The sequence below is a fragment of the Triticum urartu genome, chromosome 5 (genome assembly GCF_003073215.2).
Source record: "Triticum urartu cultivar G1812 chromosome 5, Tu2.1, whole genome shotgun sequence".
NCBI classification, from domain to species: Eukaryota; Viridiplantae; Streptophyta; class Magnoliopsida; order Poales; family Poaceae; genus Triticum; species Triticum urartu.
Genome location: NC_053026.1, coordinates 492,888,685 through 492,903,111, shown reverse-complemented (window position 1 = coordinate 492,903,111; position 14,427 = coordinate 492,888,685). Strand labels below are relative to the sequence as shown.

Genomic DNA, 14,427 nt, shown 5'->3' with positions numbered 1-14,427 from the left:
TGTTTTGATCCACTGCCATGGTTTTGTTTGCTATTTTCAATGTTTTATGTCCTTGTACATTGATTTTATCTAGTAATATCGATACAATCTGTAGAGAATCCCGTCTGCTGTTGTGAGGCTTCTAAAGATGAACCTAGGATATCTACCTCAAAATGGTGGAATCAGCCTAACAGAGGTGTATGATGCAATAGACATGAGCAAGATGTACTCCATACAAACCGACGGCAGAATGGAGGTGATCGGTTTTTCAGATTTTGCCCGGGAAGCTCAGCTAAGGGTTGGTTCAATTGTCCTCATCACCATTGAAAAGCGATGGCCAACTTTGGGAAACATGAAGCTGTTGCGGCTGATAATCAACGACCTTTCCTGATAGAGCGTTGCTGGTGGCTATAGTTCCTATATCACAGTTCAGTAATGTATATCTGGTTTTTGAACAGGCTGTAAATCCCAGTTTTGTTATCTAGTTATGTCATGGTATATAACTGAGCATATAATTATGTCCAAGAGGACGGTGGTGAAAATTCTCAGTCAAATAAGGTGAAACACTTATGTGGGTTACTTCATTTATCTGTGATAATAATAAAAGGATTTGCTGACTAATAATGGAGAATGAATGGCTGTGATGAAGTATATTCATGCATAGTTTAGTGACGTTCCTAGCTCCCCACTTCAGTAGTATACATATTTTCACTATGGTGCTCCGCAGAATAGCGGGGTGCCAAGTAGTTTGTTGCGATGAGCTCAAAAATACACCTCTGTCTACCGCACAGCAGTTCTCCTAAAAAACCAGTGCCTTCCCCTATGGCTCTGTTACCTTAAACATCCATGCATTTACAAAGTGAATCTTAAAACAGACGTCCATGCATCTACGAGTGAACAAGTCGGAGAAAATATTTCAAACACGGGGAGACACGCCCAAGACTCATCTTAGTGAAAATATTTGGATCACTGATGCACGGACGTGGCTTCTTATGCTGCTTAAATGGCACCTTTTCAAAGTGAAACGCGTCACTTAAAACATTTGACAGAACAGGGGCACGGATTGACGTCCATGCCATCACATAGCTCCATGTTCGTGCCTCACGTAGCGTCGTACCTGTGCCTCTAGTTGTGCCTCTCATTGTATAAGTGTGTCTCGCAGCTTCATGTCCACGCCTCTCGTTGCTTCTCGTTGTTTCTGTCCATCTCATAGCGTCAGTTGCGAAACGGACGCACAACAGTGCCTCTGAAAAAAACACAGCAGTGCTCCTCCGAGTGAATGTATCACTGAAAACAATTGCCACATGGATACTTCACACCCGTGTGTATGAGAGTTAAACCAGGCACTTAAAGCATGCTTCTCTTGGTCAGAGACGTGTGCCTCTACATGTTGCCCCTGCATGCCACATGAGATAAATTGTAAAAATTGACATTTGATACTATTGCAACCAAACTACGAAAGACAACGATCTTCTCCCCGAGTTGCTGGGCGCCGGGGATCCTCATTCTGGAGTAGCAAAGAAGTGTGCCATGTTCTACAAAGAAGTGCGGTTACATCTATAACGCATTTCGGCAACTGAATCAGGTTCTTTCAACCGCCCGCCACATACCAAAACAATGCTAATTTGGAGATACAACGGTTGTTAGAAAACATCACTGCTGATTTTTTTTATTTTTTTAAAGAAAAACCACGATAAAAAACCCAGGATGTGCACAACCGCATCGACATGGAGATGAAACCATGATCCAAAACCCACGATGTGCATAACCGCATCGAAAGTGAGATCGTGCACTCCTTTGCCGCTACCCCGCCCTTAAATTTAGACTTCTGCCACGGCCTTCTTACCCACAAACAACCGAAATCGCCATTGCGCTCCCACTCATTGTTCCCCACAAAATACTAGGTTGGAGGAGGAAGAACTTCTCCAGGCCATGGGATTCATCAAGGAATTCATGGAGGTGCAACCCCATGGCAACACCAGGTTGCACGTGATCCACACCAACGACTTGCACAAGGCGGCGACCACCATCGAGCAGTACGAGCGACACCTCCAGTTCGAGTGCTACAAGATCGCCGGATTTCATGTGGAGTACACCAACGATGATGGCAATGATCAGAAACCCGCCCTCGTCCAGCTCTCCGTCGGCAAGAATCATCTGGTGCTGCTCTTCCAACTGAGCGCCACCGACAAGAACTGCACCAAGTTCAACAACTTCCTCGCCAACCCCAGGTACACGTTTGTTGGCTTCTCCATCGATGGTGACATAGACATGCTCGGCTGCGTCGGACTGGAGATCGCCAACTTCGTTGACATCCAGAAGGAATGGAGGGTTCCTACAGATACCAAGCCTCTAGACTCCCTTGGGGACGCCTCAGGCATCCTCGTCCATGACTACTACAACGACATGAAGAAGAAGCTGACCAACGCAGAACACGGGCGCTGGGCGTGCATCCCCTGTCCATGAGGCACATTGACTATGCGGCAAAGGATGCTTATGCTGCGTACGAGATATGGAGCCGCCTCACCATCACCTAGGAAGGGCTCCGCCGGGCAAAACTCAAGAAGGAGCAGTCCAGGAAGCACGGTAGGTCCTGGGGCGACTATGACTACTGAAGAAGGTGGTCCCGGCCTAGAAAAGTATCTACAAGATTGCTCATGCCATTCTAGATTTCTCATTAGATTTGCTTTCTCTCAAGATTGTCGTTTGCTTGTTATAAATTTAGGTTTGCTTGTGTCGCAGTTAACCTTGTAGTTTTCTTGCAATTTACATATCTTTTGAACAAGTTTATTTCCAGTGCAATGTTGGAGTTATCTATTAGTAGAATATATTGCAGTGCACTGAAAAATATAAACACAGTACATATAGTATACGATTAGCGTAACGCACAGAGCAGGTACACATAGCAGTCCACAAAAAGGACGAGCATGCAGTGCACTAGTATCTTTGTGGATGCACCGTGGAATTTTAGGGACAACAATTAAAGAATGTTCTTAAATGCAGTGCACAATGTTCTAACAAAGCATTGCACACACGGTATGAAAAACGTTCGTATGGATCACTTTGGTAAACATTTTGAATACAGAGGTACTTACGTGCTTCTTCTCCTTGGAGAACCGTGTTCTACATCTGTGTCCCTCAGGCAAAAACACTACGAAAAACAGAGGCACGGTTGTCCGTCAATGACACGTACAACCATGCCCCAACTGCTTAAAACACCATAGAGGCACTTCTGTGCCTCCACTCCTAAGGGGACTGTGTGTAACTTAGCTTCACGTCTGTTTACGCAACATTCTCGACGTCAACCCGAAGCTTCACCTTGTCGCTGATAAGTTCATTAATGAGGCCGAATGCCTTCTAAAACACATGGAGCTCATAGGCCATGACCCCCCGCAATGGAAACGTGTCAATGAAATCTTCTTGAAAACAAAGGCACAACTTCACGTGCATGCATCACGAGCCTTCTGTAACGCCCCAGATATAACTTGCCCAATTTGTACTCCAACTTTTGCCGTTTCCGGCGTCAAGTTATATTTATTTTCTCGGGTTCGGGTCTTTGTCTCCGTGTGTTGTTTTCATTGTCATGAATCTCATGTCATGTCATCATGTGCATTGCATTTGCATACGTGTTCGTCTCATGCATTCGAGCATTTTCCCCGTTGTCCGTTTTGCATTCCGGCGCTTCGTTCTCCTCCGGTGGTCATTTCTAGCTTTCTTTCGTGTGTGGGGTTTAAACAATTCCGGATTGGACCGAGACTTGTCAAGCGGCCTTGGTTTCCTACCGGTAGACCGCTTGTCATGTTTCGTATCAATTGGACTTCGTTTGATACTCCAACGGTTAACCGAGGGACCGAAAAGGCCTCGTGTGTGTTGCAGCCCAACACCCCTCCAATTTGGCCCAAAACCCACCAAACTCTGCTCCTTGTCCTAGAGCGTTCGATCACGATCGCGTGGCCAAAAACCGCACCTCATTTGGACTCTCCTAGCTCCACTTATGCCTATAAATAGATCCCTCCACGAAATCCCGGATCTCCACTCCCCCCTAACCCTAATTTTTCCAGATGCGCCGCTCCTCGCGCCGGCCGGACATTGTCCGACCCGGCCGGACGCGTCCGCCGCCGCCGCCCGCCCACTCGCAGAGCGACATTTGGCAAGTCGCCACCCTCCTCCGCCGCGGCCCGCCAGGCCCGGGGACGGCCCCCGCGGCCCAGCCGCCTCGCCCCGTCGCCTGGTGCCTCCCGCCGCCCGCTCCTAGCCGTGCCGCCGCCGCCCGCCTCTTCCCCGACTCCGGCAGCCGGCGCCGCCGCCCGTGCCTCCACGCCGCCATCGCCGCCCGCCGCGCGCCGGCCGGCCGCGCCTCGCCCCGCCTGCGGCCGCCGCCTCCTCCACCGGCGTCCTTCGGCCTCCTCCACCCCGGCCTCTCCTTCCCCGCGGCAAGTCCGGCGAGCTACTGTTCCGGCGAGCCTCGTTCCGCATGCATCTCAGATCTGAGATCTGGAAAACCCTAACGGTTGACTTTTCTCTCCCGAACCCTGATTTTTGTGCATACTTTGACCGGCCGTATCTCCACATCCGTAGCTCCGTTTTGGACATATAGTATATCAAAATGTTCGTCTCGACGAGTACATCATTTCATACCATTGCATCATTTTCATTTGAGCTCATATTGATGCCCGAAATTCTGTTAGAAGGAGGCTTCGTGAGTAAATTGTCAGATCTGCTAGTTCATCTTAGACTTTTGTCATTTTTGCCATGATTATTGTGTGCATGATATGCCTGTGAGTCCTTCATATGTTTTGTTAAGGATTTTGTCTTCTTTCCAGAGGTGCAACCCATGCATTTTTAGGATGTGTGTGGCGACTTGTGCAAGCTTGCAAAGTGAGGCACCCGGTAGATCTGTTTTCAGAGACTTGGTAGTTTTCACAAAGTCTGGGATTATTTAGTTCATGATGTCATATGTTCTGCTTGTTTCCTAGTGATCCGTGCCTCTTTTGAGGATGATCAGTAAAGGAGTTTTGTTAATCATGTTATGCTCTATCCATCCATGTCTTTGTTTGCAATTATGGAGCATTCTAGCTTGAGTAAATCGAGCTCTACTTTTGCTTCGTTGTGATTCTGGGCAGATCATCAACTCGTTTGCGATTTTGCCGATGTTATTGTAGTTGATCCGTGCATGATATGCCTTTGTTCTTGCCATGTATAGCTAGAATTTTATTCCTTCTTAATGTATGTATGCTTTCCTTGCCATGACTTGCACCGTGGTGAGTGCATCGATCTTGTTTACATGCCTTCGTGAGTTATATTTCAGCATGTCTCAGTTTTCACTAAGTCTGAAAACTGATTGTGTTTGAGCTATGTTCGTGTGCTTGTTAGTATATTTTGTGATCCCTTTTGGCCCCAGGTCACTTTGGGACTTTTGTTAAGCTTGTTGAGTAGCTCCATGCCATGCTCTTCGTTGTCATAATCAGGTCATGTATCATGTTGTTTTGCTGCTCCGAATAGAGCTTCATGATCTGAAATTTTAGACTAGTGTTAATTTCACTAAGTCTGAAATCTGTTTTGCATTTGCGTTTTTTCCATGCTTGTTTGAACCCCATAATGGATGAATTGGCCGTAGCTCAGTGCTAGTTTTTTGTTAAGAATCTTGTGTGCATCCCTGCCATGTATTTTGTTGTCATGTTTGGTGGCTGTAGCATGTTTATTTCGTTGCATTTAGATGCCTACTTGCTGTAAATCGCAGACCGGAGTCATTCTTAAAACGCTTGCCATTTCCAAACCGTAACTCCGATTCCGGCGTTCTTTATATCGTTTTCAGGAGATTTCATCTCATCTTTCCAGTGGCACCCTTGTAATTCCAAGTTGAGGCCAGGTTCATGCATTTCCTGTCACCTCTTGCATTTTGCATCCTGCATCGCATCCCGCATAGCATATCATCATTTCATCATATTGCTTGGTCTTGCACGTGGTTGATTGTATCCTTGTTGCTTGTTTGTCTTGTTGGGTAGACCCGGGAGACGAGTTCTCTAACGAGGAGCCCGTTGAGTTTGCTTTTGAGGATCCAGTCAACTCTGACAACTGTGCAGGCAAGATGATCATACCCTCGAAATCACTACTATCTTTGCTATGCTAGTTTGCTCGCTCTTGCTATGCCAATGCTATGATGCCTACCTTTTGCTTGTCAGGATCCCAATTGCCATGTTGAAACTCTAACCCACCATGTCCTAGCAAACCGTTGATTGGCTATGTTACCGCTTGCTTAGCCCCTCTTATAGCATTGCTAGTTGCAAGTGAAGATTGGAGGCCGTTCCTTGTTGGAACATCATTTATTTACTTGTTGGGATATCATTACATTGCCATGTTATCTTAATGCATCTATATACTTGGAAAAGGGTGGAAGGCTCGGCCTCTCGCCTAGTGTTTTGTTTCACTCTTGCCGCCCTAGTTTCCGTCATATCGGTGTTATGTTCCCGGATTTTGCGTTCCTTACGCGGTTGGGTTATAATGGGAACCCCTTGATATTTCGCCTTGATTAAAGCTTGTCCAGCAATGCCCAACCTTGGTTTTACCATTTGCCACCTAGCCTTTTCTTTCCCTTGGGTTCTGCAGACTCAAGGCTCATCTTATTTTAACCCCCCCGGGCCAGTGCTCCTCTGAGTGTTGGTCCAAACCGTCAGCCGCCGGTGGCTACCAGGGGCAACTCTAGGCTGGCCTACCGGAAGTTTAGACAATCTGAGTGTGCCCTGAGAAAGAGATATGTGCAGCTCCTATCGGGATTTGTCGGCACATTCGGGTGGTGTTGCTGGTCTTGTTTTAACCTGTCGAAGTGTCTTGAGTTACCGAGATACCGTGTCGCATGTTGGGTTCTCTTTTATTTTGGTGCCGTAGTCGGGCCATGAGTGTTTTGGATGATGTAATGTTATTTATGTCCTTGTTTGACGTGGCGAGTGTAAGCCAACTATGTTCTTCCCTTTTATTATTACATTACATGGGATGTTTGTGAAGATTGCCTAACTTGCGACATATGCCTTCAATATGATTATGTCTCTAAGTCGTGCCTCGACACGTGGGAGCTATAGTCGCATCGAGGGTGTTATAAGTTGGTAATCAGAGCCTTCCCCGACCTTAGGAGCCCCATTGCTTGATCGTTTTTAGCAGCCGAGTTGTGTCTAGAAAAATGTTTTGAGTCATTTAGGAATTATATATTGGAGAGTTTAGGAATTCTTTTCACTTCCCAGTCTCCTCATCGCTCTGGTAAGGCATCCTGACGTAGAGTTTTGACTCTTCTCTTCTCAAATTTCACTAAAAAAAATTTTAGGATCACGCGAGTATCTTGGAATCGTTCCGATGGCTTATGATGAGAACATTGTCTTGGTGCCTCCTGTCAGGGGTTTAGTGGAAGTGTCCCGGGGAGTTGAGCTCTGAGGTGTTGTCATCATAATTTTATCGTTGCAATTCTGGAATACTTGAGATATGTTTGCCGACATCAAAAATCTCTTTTATGCAGTTCGTTGGTGAGATAACCTCGACGCCACCCAGTACTGGGGCGGGAGTTCGGGAGTATCGCCATAACTTGTATAACGGATGCTTTTCGAAGGTTGAGGTAGATGGTTTCCGAAGTTATCTTGGTTATGTGTTGAAGGATGGATACAGCTGGATGTAGGTATTGCTAGTTTGGGTGAGATATTATGCTTCCCCTGTATCCCCAACACCTGATTGCATAACCGGAAAGGTTCGGGAGTTTCATAGGTGGGAATTCTAGTAGCTCTAGTTCTTCTTCCACGAATATTGGTTTGAGATTGGGATTTCTTACCGAGTATTCGTTCTTGATCCGTACCTTGTTGATTTATTTCTCTACCTTAATTCTACGTGGCTTCTCAATTTATGGATATGTGACCATTTGAAGAGGAGTGCATTCGTTCATTTTGTTTGGATATGAAGACTATATGTTGCAATTTTCATTCCATTGGATTCAGCTTCAATATTAATCTGTCAATGTGCTAATGGTGGTCAACCTCTTCAGGATGGCTCCTCCAACGCGCACGACTCCGAATCCTGATCCGCCACCACCTCCACCTCCTCCAGAGGCATGGCAAGCTGTGATGGCCGCAACCAATGCAAACACACAGCTGATCATGCAAATTCTCCAAGAGCACAATCAAGGCAGTCAAGGGAATCAAGGCAGCAATCAGAGTCACTTTGCTACACTCAACCAGTTCCTTGCTAACGGGCCAAAGACTTTCAGCAATTGTGTTGAGGCAACCGATGCTGACGATTGGCTTGTGGATCTGTGTAAGTATTTCGAGTGCAGCAACGTCAGGCCTGAGGACTTTGTGAAGTTTGCTTCCTTCCAACTCAAAGATCAAGCTGCAGAATGGTTCCAGCAGTACAAGGATTCCAGAGGTGGACGTGTTATCACTTGGGATGATTTCCGTCGAGATTTCCGAGCTCATCATATTCCGCAGAGCGTGGTTGAAAGCAAGCGTGAGGAATTCCGCAATCTGAAGCAAGGCTCTTTGTCTGTCTATGACTACAACAAATTGTTCCAGAAGCTTGCCCGCTTTGCCAAGCAGGACGTCCCTGATGAGAAGAGCATGATATATCAGTTCAGGGGTGGTCTCAGAGAAGATATTTAGCTCGCTCTTGCTCTCTTTGAGCCCTTGAGATACGATGAGTTCTACAACATGGCACTGAAGCAAGAGGCTGCTCAGTTGAGGTGTGATGCTTCCAGGAAGCGAGTCAGAGATGTTACTCCTTCTTCCTCTACTCAAGTGGCCAAGCAGCAGAAGTTTTGGCTTCCTCCTCCTCCGTTCCGTCAGCCGTATCAGCAGAAGAGTAAAGGTGGCAGTGGTTCTTCCCACTCACCCAACCCTGGCTTTCAGAACAAGACTTCGTCTCAAGCTCCAAGATCGAGTGCTCCATATCACCGTCCGCTTTCAGAGGTCACGTGCAACAAGTGCCAATAGAAGGGTCACTATGCCAACAAGTGTTTCAACCAGAGGCGTCTTCCTCCTCCTCCTCCTATCAGATCGGCAAGTACAGTTGTGGTCAAGCATAACCCCAAGTACGCCAAGGTCAATATGGTGAATGCAGCCAAGGCAGAGGACTCGTCAGATGTGATTATGGGTAACCTTCCTGTTAACGATGTTCCTGCAAAAGTTCTTTTTGACACGGGTGCATCGCATTGCTTCATTTACAGACCTTTTGCATCTAAGCATGGCTGGTTTTCTCAAGTTATGCATAAGCCATTAGCAGTCGTCTCTCCGAGTAGATGCTTGCTTGCTAACTACGAAGTTCTAGATATTTCTATCTCGATGGGTGATTTCAAGTTTCTGGCTTCTCCAATGATCCTTGGTAACTCAGATATTGATCTTATTCTCGGAATGGATTGGCTTTCTAAGCACAAGGCTCAGCTTGATTGTGCAGCCAGGCAGATTCAATTGACTCATTCGTCTGAGGATATAATTGTCTTTGCCGCTCGGGATAATACTATCCGTCTGTTTTCTCTCAATGAGAAGGGTGAATTGGATGCCATCTCTCAAATTCCAGTCGTTTGCGAATATCAAGACGTCTTTCCAGAAGAGCTCCCAGGAATGCCTCCGCACCGGCCAGTTGAATTTGTTATTGAACTTGAGCCTGGCACGGAACCTGTGTGCAAACGTCCTTACAAGCTCGGACCTGAAGAGTTGAAGGAGCTGAAGAAGCAACTTGATGAGCAAGAAAGAATGGGTCTCATCCGGCCTAGTTCTTCTCCGTGGGGTTGTGGTGTTCTTTTTGTGAAGAAGAAGGATGGAACGGACCGACTTTGTGTTGATTACCGTCCGGTGAACAAGAAGACCATATAGAACAAATACCCACTTCCCAACATCAATGAGCTGTTCGAACAACTCAAAGGTGCCCAAGTATTCTCCAAGCTTGATCTCCGTATGGGTTATCACCAGATTCGCATTCGTGAAGAAGATATTCCCAAGACAGCATTCAGAACAAGCTTTGGTTCATATGAATACACTGTCATGTCTTTTGGCCTCGCCAATGCTCCCCCGACGTTCTCTCGCATGATGAACTTCATCTTCAACGCCTACACCAATGACTTTGTTTTGGTCTATCTCGACGACATTCTGGTTTTCTCCAAGAACAAGGAAGATCATGCCAAACACTTGCGTTTGGTGCTTGATAAGCTCAGAGAACATCAGTTCTACGCCAAGTTCTCCAAGTGTGAATTTTGGCTCGATGAGGTTCTTTATCTTGGCCATATCATCTCTGCCAAGGGCATTGCCGTGAATCCTGAGAAGGTGTCTACTATTGTGAATTGGGAACCTCCTCAGAATGTGAAGCAACTCCGCAGTTTTCTCGGTCTCACAAGCTATTGCCGAAGATTCATTGAAAACTTTTCCAAGATCGTGAAGCCTCTCTCAAATCTTCTTCAGAAGCACGTCAAGTACGTTTGGTCTCCGGAGTGTGATATTGCTTTCAACACTTTGAAAGAGAAATTGATCACTGCTCCAGTTCTGACTCCGCCTGATGAATCCAAGCCGTACGAGGTCTTTTGTGATGCCTCTCTCCAAGGTCTTGGCGCAGTATTGATGCAAGAGAAGAAAGTTGTTGCTTATACCTCTCGCCAGTTGAAGCCTAATGAGAAGAACTACCCCACTCATGATCTCGAGTTGGCGGCAGTTGTGCATGCTCTTTTGACTTGGAGACATCTTCTATTGGGAAGAAAAATGGACATTTTCACTGATCACAAGAGTCTCAAGTACATCTTCACTCAGCCTAATCTCAACCTAAGGCAAACTCGATGGGTCGAAATGATTCAAGAGTATAATCCGAGTATTGAGTATACTCCAGGCAAGGCCAATGTGATTGCTGACGCTTTGAGCAGAAAGGCCTACTGCAACAGTCTGATTCTCAAGCCTTATCAACCCGAGCTTTGTGAAGCTTTCCGCAAACTTAATCTGCAAGTTGTTCCTCAAGGTTTCCTCGCCAACCTTCAAGTCTCTCCTACCTTTGAAGACCAGATTCGCCAAGCCCAGCTTCTTGATGCTATGGTGAAAAAGGTGAAGATTGGGATTGCCAAGAGTCAGTCCAAGTACAAGTGCTACCGCCTTGATGACAAGGACACTCTCTTCTTCGAGGATCGTATTGTTGTTCCCAAAGGTGACCTCCGTAAAGTGATCATGAACGAGGCTCACAATTCTCTCCTCTCCATCCACCCTAGGAGTACGAAGATGTATCAGGACCTCAAGCAGGCTTATTGGTGGACTCGAATGAAGCGCGAGATTGCTCAATTCGTGAATGAGTGTGATGTCTGCAGAAGAGTGAAGGCAGAACACCAAAGGCCAGCTGGTCTCCTCCAACCTCTTGCCATTCCAGAATGGAAGTTTGACCACATTGAAATGGACTTCGTGACTGGGTTTCCAAAGTCCAAGCGTGGCAATGATGCTATATTCGTTTTCATCGACAAGCTCACCAAAGTGGCTCACTTTCTGCCTATCAAAGAGTCGATCACTACAGCTCAATTGGCGGAACTCTATACCTCCCGCATTGTCTCTCTGCACGGTATTCCTCAAGTGATCTCTTCAGACCGTGGCAGCATCTTTACCTCGAAGTTTTGGGATTATTTTCAGAAGGCCATGGGCACTAACATCCGCTTCAGCACTGCTTTCCATCCTCAAACAAGCGGTCAAGTCGAGCGTGTCAACCAGATTCTTGAAGATATGCTCAGGGCTTGTGTGATCTCCTTCGGCATGAAGTGGGAGGATTGTCTTCCTTATGCTGAATTCTCCTACAACAACAATTTTCAAGCAAGTTCGGGCAAGGCCCCTTTTGAAATTCTGTATGGTAGGAAGTGTCGTACCCCTCTCAACTGGTCTGAAACCGGTGAACGTCAGCTTTTGGGTAATGACTTAATCACAGAAGCAGAAGAAATGTGCAAAGTCATTCGTAATAACCTCAAAGCAGCCCAATCCCGCCAGAAGAGCTACTATGATAGTAAGCACCGTGATTTGGCTTTCGAGATCGGAGATCATGTTTACCTCCGTGTCTCTCCTATGAAAGGTACTCGTCGCTTCGGTATCAAAGGGAAGCTTGCCCTAGATACGTGGGACCTTTCAAGATCGTCAGCAAGAGAGGCGACCTCGCCTATCAACTCGAGCTTCCTTCAAACTTTGCAAATGTTCATGACGTGTTCCATGTCTCTCAGCTTCGAAAGTGCTTCAAGACTCCTGACCGCACCGTCAACTTCGAGGACATTGAGCTCCAAGAAGATCTCTCTTATCGTGAGCACCCAGTTGCTATTCTGGAAGAGACTGAACGCAAGACTCGCAACAAGTCAATCAAATTTCTCAAAGTCAAGTGGTCACACCATTCCGACCGTGAAGCTACCTGGGAACGCGAGGATCACCTCCCTTCTGAGTACCCGGAGTTCTTTCAGTCCTAGATCTCGGTACGAGATCTTTTCGTAGTGGAGTGTTGTAACGCCCCAGATATAACTTGCCCAATTTGTACTCCAACTCTTGCCGTTTCCAGCGTCAAGTTATATTTATTTTCTCGGGTTCAGGTCTTTGTCTCCGTGTGTTGTTTTCGTTGTCATGCATCTCATGTCATGTCATCATGTGCATTGCATTTGCATACGTGTTCGTCTCATGCATTCGAGCATTTTCCCCGTTGTCCGTTTTGCATTCCGGCGCTTCGTTCTCCTCCGGTGGTCATTTCTAGCTTTCTTCCGTGTGTGGGGTTTAAACATTTCCGGATTGGACTGAGACTTGTCAAGCGGCCTTGGTTTCCTACCGGTAGACCGCCTGTCAAGTTTCGTATCAATTGGACTTCGTTTGATACTCCAACGGTTAACCGAGGGACCGAAAAGGCCTCGTGTGTGTTGCAGCCCAACACCCCTCCAATTTGGCCCAAAACCCACCAAACTCTGCTCCTTGTCCTAGAGCGTTCGATCACGATCGCGTGGCCGAAAACCGCACCTCATTTGGACTCTCCTAGCTCCACTTATGCCTATAAATAGATCCCTCCACGAAATCCCGCATCTCCACTCCCCCCTAACCCTAATTTTTCCAGATCCGCCGCTCCTCGCGCCGGCCGGACATTGTCCGACCTGGCCGGACGCGTCCGCCGCCGCCGCCCGCCCACTCGCAGGGCGACACGTGGCAAGTCGCCACCCTCCTCCGCCGTGGCCCGCCAGGCCCGGGGACGGCCCCAGCGGCCCAGCCGCCTCGCCCCGCCGCCTGGTGCCTCCCGCCGCCCGCTCCCAGCCGCGCCGCCGCCGCCCGCCTCTTCCCCGACTCCGGCAGCCGGCGCCGCCGCCCGCGCCTCCATGCCGCCATCGCCACCCGCCGCGCGCCGGCCGGCCGTGCCTCGCCCCGCCCGCGGCCGCCGCCTCCTCCACCGGCGTCCTTCGGCCTCCTCCACCCCGGCCTCTCCTTCCCCGCGGCAAGTCCGGTGACGAAACTCCGGCGAGCTACTGTTCCGGCAAGCCTCGTTCCGCGTGCATCTCAGATCTGAGATCTGGAAAACCCTAACGGTTGACTTTTCTCTCCCGAACCCTGATTTTTGTGCATACTTTGACCGGCCGTATCTCCGCATTCGTAGCTCCGTTTTGGACATATAGTATATCAAAATGTTCGCCTCGACGAGTACATCATTTCATTCCATTGCATCATTTTCATTTGAGCTCATCTTGACGCCCGAAATGCTGTTAGAAGGAGGCTTCGTGAGTAAATTGTCAGATATGCTAGTTCATCTTAGACTTGTCATTTTTGCCATGATTATTGTGTGCATGATATGCCTGTGAGTCCTTCATATGTTTTGTTAAGGATTTCGTCTTCTTTCCAGAGGTGCAACCCATGCATTTTTAGGATGTGTGTGGCGACTTGTGCAAGCTTGCAAAGTGAGGCACCCGGTAGATCTGTTTTCAGAGACTTGCCATGTTGAAACTCTAACCCACCATGTCCTAGCAAACCGTTGATTGGCTATGTTACCGCTTGTTGAGCCCCTCTTATAGCGTTGCTAGTTGCATGTGAAGATTGGAGGACGTTCCTTGTTGGAACATCATTTATTTACTTGTTGGGATATCATTACATTGCCATGTTATCTTAATGCATCTATATACTTGGAAAAGGGTGGAAGGCTCGGCCTCTCGCCTAGTGTTTTGTTCCACTCTTGCCGCCCTAGTTTCCGTCATATCGGTGTTATGTTCCCGGATTTTGCGTTCCTTACGCGGTTGGGTTATAATGGGAACCCCTTGATATTTCGCCTTGATTAAAGCTTGTCCAGCAATGCCCAACCTTGGTTTTACCATTTGCCACCTAGCCTTTTCTTTCCCTTGGGTTCTGCAGACTCAAGGCTCATCTTATTTTAACCCCCCCGGGCCAGTGCTCCTCTGAGTGTTGGTCCAAACCGTCAGCCGCCGGTGGCTACCAGGGGCAACTCTAGGCTGGCCTACCG

General features: G+C 47.6%; 1 pseudogene; it reads left to right on the top strand.

The window, feature by feature from the left end:
- The first annotated feature begins 1,911 nt into the window (after positions 1-1,911).
- Positions 1,912-2,594, top strand: LOC125555379 (annotated as a pseudogene).
- Positions 2,595-14,427: the final 11,833 nt, after the last annotated feature.